The 7083-nt window shown below is 39.7% G+C and overlaps 1 long non-coding RNA gene across 1 annotated transcript; it reads left to right on the forward strand.

Annotated features, from left to right (window-relative positions):
* The first annotated feature begins 1369 nt into the window (after window positions 1-1369).
* Window positions 1370-5182, forward strand: LOC127588092 (uncharacterized). Its single transcript, XR_007958969.1, has 6 exons — window positions 1370-2435; window positions 2604-2693; window positions 3654-3746; window positions 3845-3937; window positions 4034-4108; window positions 4975-5182. It is a non-coding gene; the product is annotated as an uncharacterized LOC127588092 (long non-coding RNA).
* Window positions 5183-7083: the final 1901 nt, after the last annotated feature.

Here is a 7083-nt window from a genome sequence, read left to right on the forward strand (position 1 = left end):
ATATCCCAAACTGTAATAACCGAAGCAGAGCATTGCATACACAGTGTAGGTGTTTTATTTGTTTTAATTTCTTTGATTGATAAATTAATAACTAAAGTGTTTTGAAATGTTGTTACAATACTTTATGTAGTTTAGGAATTTGTGTGAATTTCTGATTATGTTATATGAAACGTTAAAGTGAGAAGACCATGAAAGGGTTAATCGTGTTTAAGTAGAATTTTCGCTCCGAAGTTGCTGCTCTGCCCATCCCCCGCTTTCCCCCTCGCATCAATTAAGAGCGGTTGGCTTCAAAGGCTGGAGGAGCGTTGTCTTCACACGATACTTTTCGGCGCACTCAAGCCATTTATATTTCTATACCGGGACAACCAACACCATTTGGCTTTTTGACAACATGGAGAAAACACGGAGAAGACTGTTGTTACAATACTTTATGTAGTTTAAGAATTTGTGTGAATTTCTGATTATGTTATATGAAACGTTGAAGTGAGAAGACCATGAAAGGGTTAATCATGTTTAAGTAGAGTTTTCTCTCCGAAGTTGCTGCTCTGCCCATCCCCCCACTCTGCCCATCCCCCCACTCTCCCCCTCGCATCAATTAAGAAGCGGTTGGCTTCAAAGGCTGGAGGAGCGTTGTCTTCGCGCGATACTTTTCGGCGCACTCCAGCCATTTATATTTCTATACCGGGACAACCAACACCATTTGGCTTTTTAACGACATGGAGAAAACACGGAGAAGACTCGCCCCTAACCGGGAGCACCACCGTCAGAATGAGAATGCTCAGGTAAGTAATCATCCTTTCTTTGTCGAGAGACGGGTACCCGCGAATACGAGTGTCGTCGTAACAATCTGCGTACTGAGCACCGAAGGACTTGTTACTCGTACTGTAAACTCTAGGCCGTCAATTGGTTTTAATTTAAAGCTGCTTTATGTAGTTTTTTTTTCTACACGAAGAAACAATGGCAAACTACGAACACAGCAATTTAGGAACAACGCACATGGCTTGCGCTCAGGCGGTTACGGCAAGGCCGCGTCGCGTTGAATTTATGTGGTTTATATTTCGGCAAAAATGAGACAGAAATTGTTAGTTTCTGTACTCATACCGAATTGAAATAAGTAGACAAATGAACCAGTGCTCTGGCTCGCTGTATTATATTAAACTAGACATGTTTAGTCTAGCCAGAAACAAATTTTTCTCGAGAAAAATGTATTTTTTAAATTAAATACCGAATGAATGAGGCGGATTGCAGGCCAACGCGAGCTGCTTTACTGTGTTTTTAAATGCCAGTTGCTTAATTTCACAGAGCATCCGAAGCGTGTATCCAACATGAGGTTTATCATCACAGGTTCAAATACTACTCTGTACCATTTTATTTATTACTATCGTATTTTGAGTTAATTTACATAATCATATTCATTTTACTCTTTTTTTCTGCCTGTCAACTAAAATGTCCATCGATTTTTGCCCAGTTTTTAATTTAATAAATTATATTATTTGTCTCTTTTCCATGAGACTAGAAAATGCATGCTGATTAACTCATACTTTGTTTTATTAATGGAGGTTTTAGTTCCATCTGGTCTACTTTCCATCCTGTGAAAATGTGTGACGACAAAACATTGTCGTATTTTCATGAATGCAAGTTGGAAGACAAGTGTTGAAAACATTGGCAAAGACAGATAAACTTTGTACAGAATTGCCGAGATCTAGCATAAAACTCTTTTTCACCATCTCAGTTGTCTACAAAATTAACAATTTTCCCTGTTTTTCCCTCTTCTGCCCTGATGTGTAGGCTCAAATGCGTAAAGCCCAACCATCAGGGCAACATACACCTCTTCTCAAAGAGAGGCCTGGTGCTGAGACTCATTCCGGAGCCTTCTCCACAAGGTCAACACCTTTATCATCATCAGAGGAGTCTGTGTCATCCGCCCAAAGTGGAGATGACCACAAACCAGCATTCAGTGAAGGGAGGGGGTCCCGGTCGTCCAACAGCAGTGGATCAGAAAAGGACCACATTGATTTGCATGAAGCTAAGGCCCTCAAGGCAAAATGTAAATCAAAACAAAAAGGTATGAAATCGAAAGGAACAGAGAAGTTAAATGATGGCCAAAAAAGGAACTACCACCAATCTTCGTGGATGTGACACGTGCCTCAGAAAATACGCACAAGAGAGCAAGGCCAAAAACCCAGAACTGTTGAGGTCAACAAAATTAAGGAAGCATGTTGCTACCTTATGTCAGCTTCTCGACCTGAACAATCAGGAACTCGAGCAAGTTGCTCGTTTTATGGGACACGACATTAGAGTCCATTGTGAGTTTTATCGGCAGACCGATAAAACTTTCCAAGCGGCCAAGATTGCCAAACTACTGTTTGCGATGGAACGTGGGACAGAGTCGCTGAAGGGAAAGAGTCTGCAAACCCTGGACTCTGTTATCACTGGTATGTAAATTAATATATTTTTAAAGTCATCCCCTTCCATTTATTCTTTTCTCCCTCTGTCTTTGTTTCCACGACAGTGTGCATGTCTTTATCGGCATATTTTCTTTTACCTTCATATTTTAGTGTAAAATTATGTTTTCTGATTTCTGACTGTGAATATTTCAAAAGGAAGAGCACATGCAGCCACCTCAACCAAAGGTCTGAAAAGTGGCAAAAAGAGAAGACCAGATCCAGGGAGACGACAGGAAGCTCAAGATGGTATGTAATAAAAATAACATTAGTAGTCATAGCAGGAAGAGGGATGCCAATATATGCTCTAGAGTTCATGCTTGGAATTAATATAGAAACCTTGAATCATTTCAAATTAATCACATTCAAACGTTAGACCTAATGTTGACCAAATGACCTACTTCTAAGTTACAACAATTTTTAGTTAGACACCAATTGATCCCAGTTGCCTCTGCCTCTGGCACCTTTAACCAGAACCTTTTTTTCAATGATAACAATAAGCAAACAAAAGCACGCACATATGTATGTCGAGTTATTTGGGGGGATGTTGCAGCAACTTGACAGGCAGCTGCCTCTCACTATCCTCACACATGTGCTGTTCTGACACACATCTGTCCTGTGGATTAAAAGTAACGAACAATGATCAAAGACAGAACTTTTAATCAAACAGGGAGTTAGTGATAACATGCGATCGATACCGTTCTAATACCGTTAAACTACTACTGATTAAAGCTGGTTAGCCTGTCGACCTCACAGTGCAAAGGTGCAGGGTTCAATTCCGGTCCTAGTCTTCCTATGTGGCGTTTGCTTATTTTTCCCACCACATACCTGCGTGGGCTTACTCCAAGTACTTCGGTTTCCTCCCACAATCCCATAACATGCATGGCCGATTGAACACTCTAAATTGTCCCCAGGTGTGAGTTTGAGATGGTTGTCTCTGTGTGCCCTGCAATTGGCTGGCAACTTGTTCAGGGTGTCCCCCGCTGACCTCCCAAAGACAGCTGGGATAGGCTCCAGCATGCCCTGCGACTCTTGTGAAGATAAAGCGGATTGGAAAATGGATGGATGTTTAGTAATTCCTTTACCTTGACAGCTCTCATTTTCTCTGTGTCCAGACCATTTGCATAAATGAGAAAACCCTTTCATTCTCGGAGCAAGAGTGAATGTCTTCCATCCATATTTACATGGTGTAAATGTCATCTTTCACAGAATGAGAAGTGCCACATTCAGCTGTAGCAACGAGATCTGATGATGAAGATGATGGAGGCGGTAACAGTACCAACTTGGACACTGAAAACACAGGTAATGCTTTCAGTTTGACTTGGACCATCTGTCACTGCACCATTGCTATGTTTCTGAGATGTAAGGAATTTCATTTGAGTACATCATCTTGCTCCAAGGCACCTACAAAAGGCCACCGAAGATGCAGTCAATTAAAGAAAGAAATTATGCTGATGACGACATGAGTGATGTTTCTGGCAGTGAATATGGCGGTAATGTTTTTTTGTCCGACTTGAATCCTCTTTTGCTGTATATTTCTGAGATGCATGTGGAAAGAACTTTGATTCTATCAAAACATTATTTTATAGATGGAGGGGTGTGCCATAAGACAGTTAAGAAGACTGTCAAGAAAAAAAAGACAATGTTGGGAAGACATGGATTGGGTGAGTCTCTAACATTAGCACAAGTGACATGTTACAGACCTGGCATTAGTAAGATTTTTTTTCTTACTCTAAGTCAGGGGTGTCAAACTCATTTCACTCTGTCAAACTCAGGCCACATTGGCCTCGGTAGATGTTAAGTGGGCCGAGCCATTAAAATTATACCGTACTCTGCTATAAAGAAGCACAAGAACATTCGGAAATGTAGACATTTAATGAACATATCTTTTTACAAAACATTTCATGAAGCACCTTAGATTTCCTTAGACAAAATGTACGATTGACTTATCATTCACATATATGCATCGCAACTGATTGTACAAGGGCACTAAACAAGTAATTGGTGTTGAAAAATACAGTGATGCGCTTTTAGATTAAATGAGATTTGTGAAGAAAGGAATTTTTAAGCCTTGTGCATATAAATTATAAATTTAATCCCTGCCTATACCTTACAAACTAAAGAGAGTGCCATTAAATGTGTAAAGAATAATGAATTCAAATGTCCTTGATAGCATCTGCTGTTTTGGGTCCGTCCGTCTCAGTGACAGACTTAGACTGCTGTTGTCTTCTTCTCAAAACAATGTGTCTTTCTACTCTGATCAAAACGGTGTGTCCCCTAGCGGATACTCCATGAATTGCACGTTATTCAAAATTTTCGTTCCATGTCTTTTCTGCATTTTTTTCACTTTTAAATGATCCTGCGGGCCTGATCAAACCTGCTTGTCGGACGGTAACGGCCCGCCGGCCGTATGTTTGACACCCCCGCTCCAAGTCCTGATTGTTTTTTGTACATTCCAATATATCAGGAATTACAAATGTGTATCATCAAAGCATATTCACCCAAAGTATATTATTATTATTATTTACAGTCTATGACGCATCTTTCACACATGGCCAAGAACAACCATCAACATCAGGGAGCGCCACCAAACGAAAGAGGATTGCAACACTTGCACATGACGACGACGATGATGTTGAAGACAGCGGTGAGTCAGTGCATCGTCAACACAACTCAAAGTTTCATTACCATTATACTAACATGCCAACTTTCTTAGATGAAGAGGACAAAAAGACTGGACACAGATCTCTTGTGAAGAAGAAGACAGCAGTTCGAAAAGAACATAGTGAAGTTGGTAAGATGAATTTTTGTTGGATAGATCCGTATAACAATTTAAGAAACTCAAACGGCACAAGTCACTGTGACTTGCAGATGGAAAGACGAGTCGTTGAAGTGGTCTACTCAGTTGTAAAATTGTCTTCAATTTCTATTGTATAGCAATTTCTCTTACAGGGTTATGATATAATTTGGTTACAGTAACACACTGATTGTAATTGAATCCAATTAAAAAAAAATCTGACCAAAGAGAGATACAGTCGAACCTCTCGACAACGAAATCATGTTTGCAGCCAGAAATATTCACATTCACACCATCACTGAGCAGGAACTGATCCCACACAAGTCATGCGAGTATACCACTACACCACAGGTGTCAAAGTCAAGGCCCAGGGGCCGGATTTGGCCTGCCACATCATTTTATGTGGCCTGCAAAAGCAAATAAAGCATGTCGAATTCCATGAGGCTTGCTAAAGTCTGAACCAAAATCTCAAAATGTCATATGATGTCCACAAGAACAATCATTATTTTTTACTTCTGATTTTAAAAGTAATTATCCATCAATATGTTATGAGTGGTGTATGTAATGTGGAGGTGATTAAATATGTATATGGTCTCCCCAAATTCATAATGGCCCTCCAAGGGAAACCATGACTACAATGTGGCCTGTGCCAAAAATGAGTTGGTCACTCCTGCAATACACCATCAGCAACCAGAAGTTACATATTTGGTATCTGACATTTGAATGGATTGTAAAATAATGCATTTCACTGCAAACAAGGAAAACTGGTAATGCATACCGTATTAGATAATATTCACCACATATGTTGCTCTGAAATCGGCACAGTGGTTCAGGCTTTGATTGTAGCTTCGAAACATGAATGTCAACAGTGCCGCTGGATTACCATTTATCGCGGCCTCTGTGTGTCATGGATTTTTTCAAACATATTCATTAAAAAAAAGTGAAAATGCTGCAAAAGGTCCTCAAGAGGCAGTGAAAATAATCAAAACAACAGCGAGTCACATAGAACAACATATACAGGACTGTGTTTACTGTATTTCGTTATTTATACACTAACCTAACCTAACTTATACATGTTTAAATATATTCGTATATAGCATTAAGTACTGTTAATTACTACAAACATGCATGTATTCCAGTACATTTGGCCTTATAAATATTTATACTCATACACATGTTCATATACCTATATGGAGGGTGGGGGGGGGTTTTGCTACTTAGCGGATTTTCGTTTATCGCGGGTGGTTTCGGTCCCCATTAACCCCGATAAACGAGGGATCACTGTACTTGCAAAGACTGTTTTTTCTGTATGTTCTTCACAATAGAAGGCTTCAGAAATAGAAAACAAAAGTTTGGGGCATGCTGGAGGCTATCCTAGCCGTCATTGGGCTGTAGTCAGAGTACACCCTTTAGTGGTTGCCACCCAATTGGGGGGCCCACATAGATAAACAAGACATTAAAGGCGGAGACTAGGCAAAAAACCCCACATTAATTTTAAGGATATTGAAAAATATTAAATAATGTAAAGAGCATAACACTCATGAATCATGCCTTGAGGGAAATTGCTGCTGAGGTGTTTTTAAGTCAACAAAGTTGCTTTAAACTAGATGCCAAAAACATGTTTTGAATCAATGCATTTTTGATAGTTTTTATTCTGGTCCTGTTATCAGTCAAGGCAGTGTTCAGATTTTAATACAACTTCAAGAATGTCTGTTTATATTCAACTAAACCACTAATAACCCTCTTTTTTTCCCCTCCAGAATTGGAAACTCCAAAGGAAAGAGCAGCAATTGATCGACACCTTTCAAAATTTGTAGCATTAAAGAAAGTTCCAAGGAAAGA

This window comes from Hippocampus zosterae, chromosome 16 (genome assembly GCF_025434085.1).
Source record: "Hippocampus zosterae strain Florida chromosome 16, ASM2543408v3, whole genome shotgun sequence".
Taxonomy (NCBI): domain Eukaryota; kingdom Metazoa; phylum Chordata; class Actinopteri; order Syngnathiformes; family Syngnathidae; genus Hippocampus; species Hippocampus zosterae.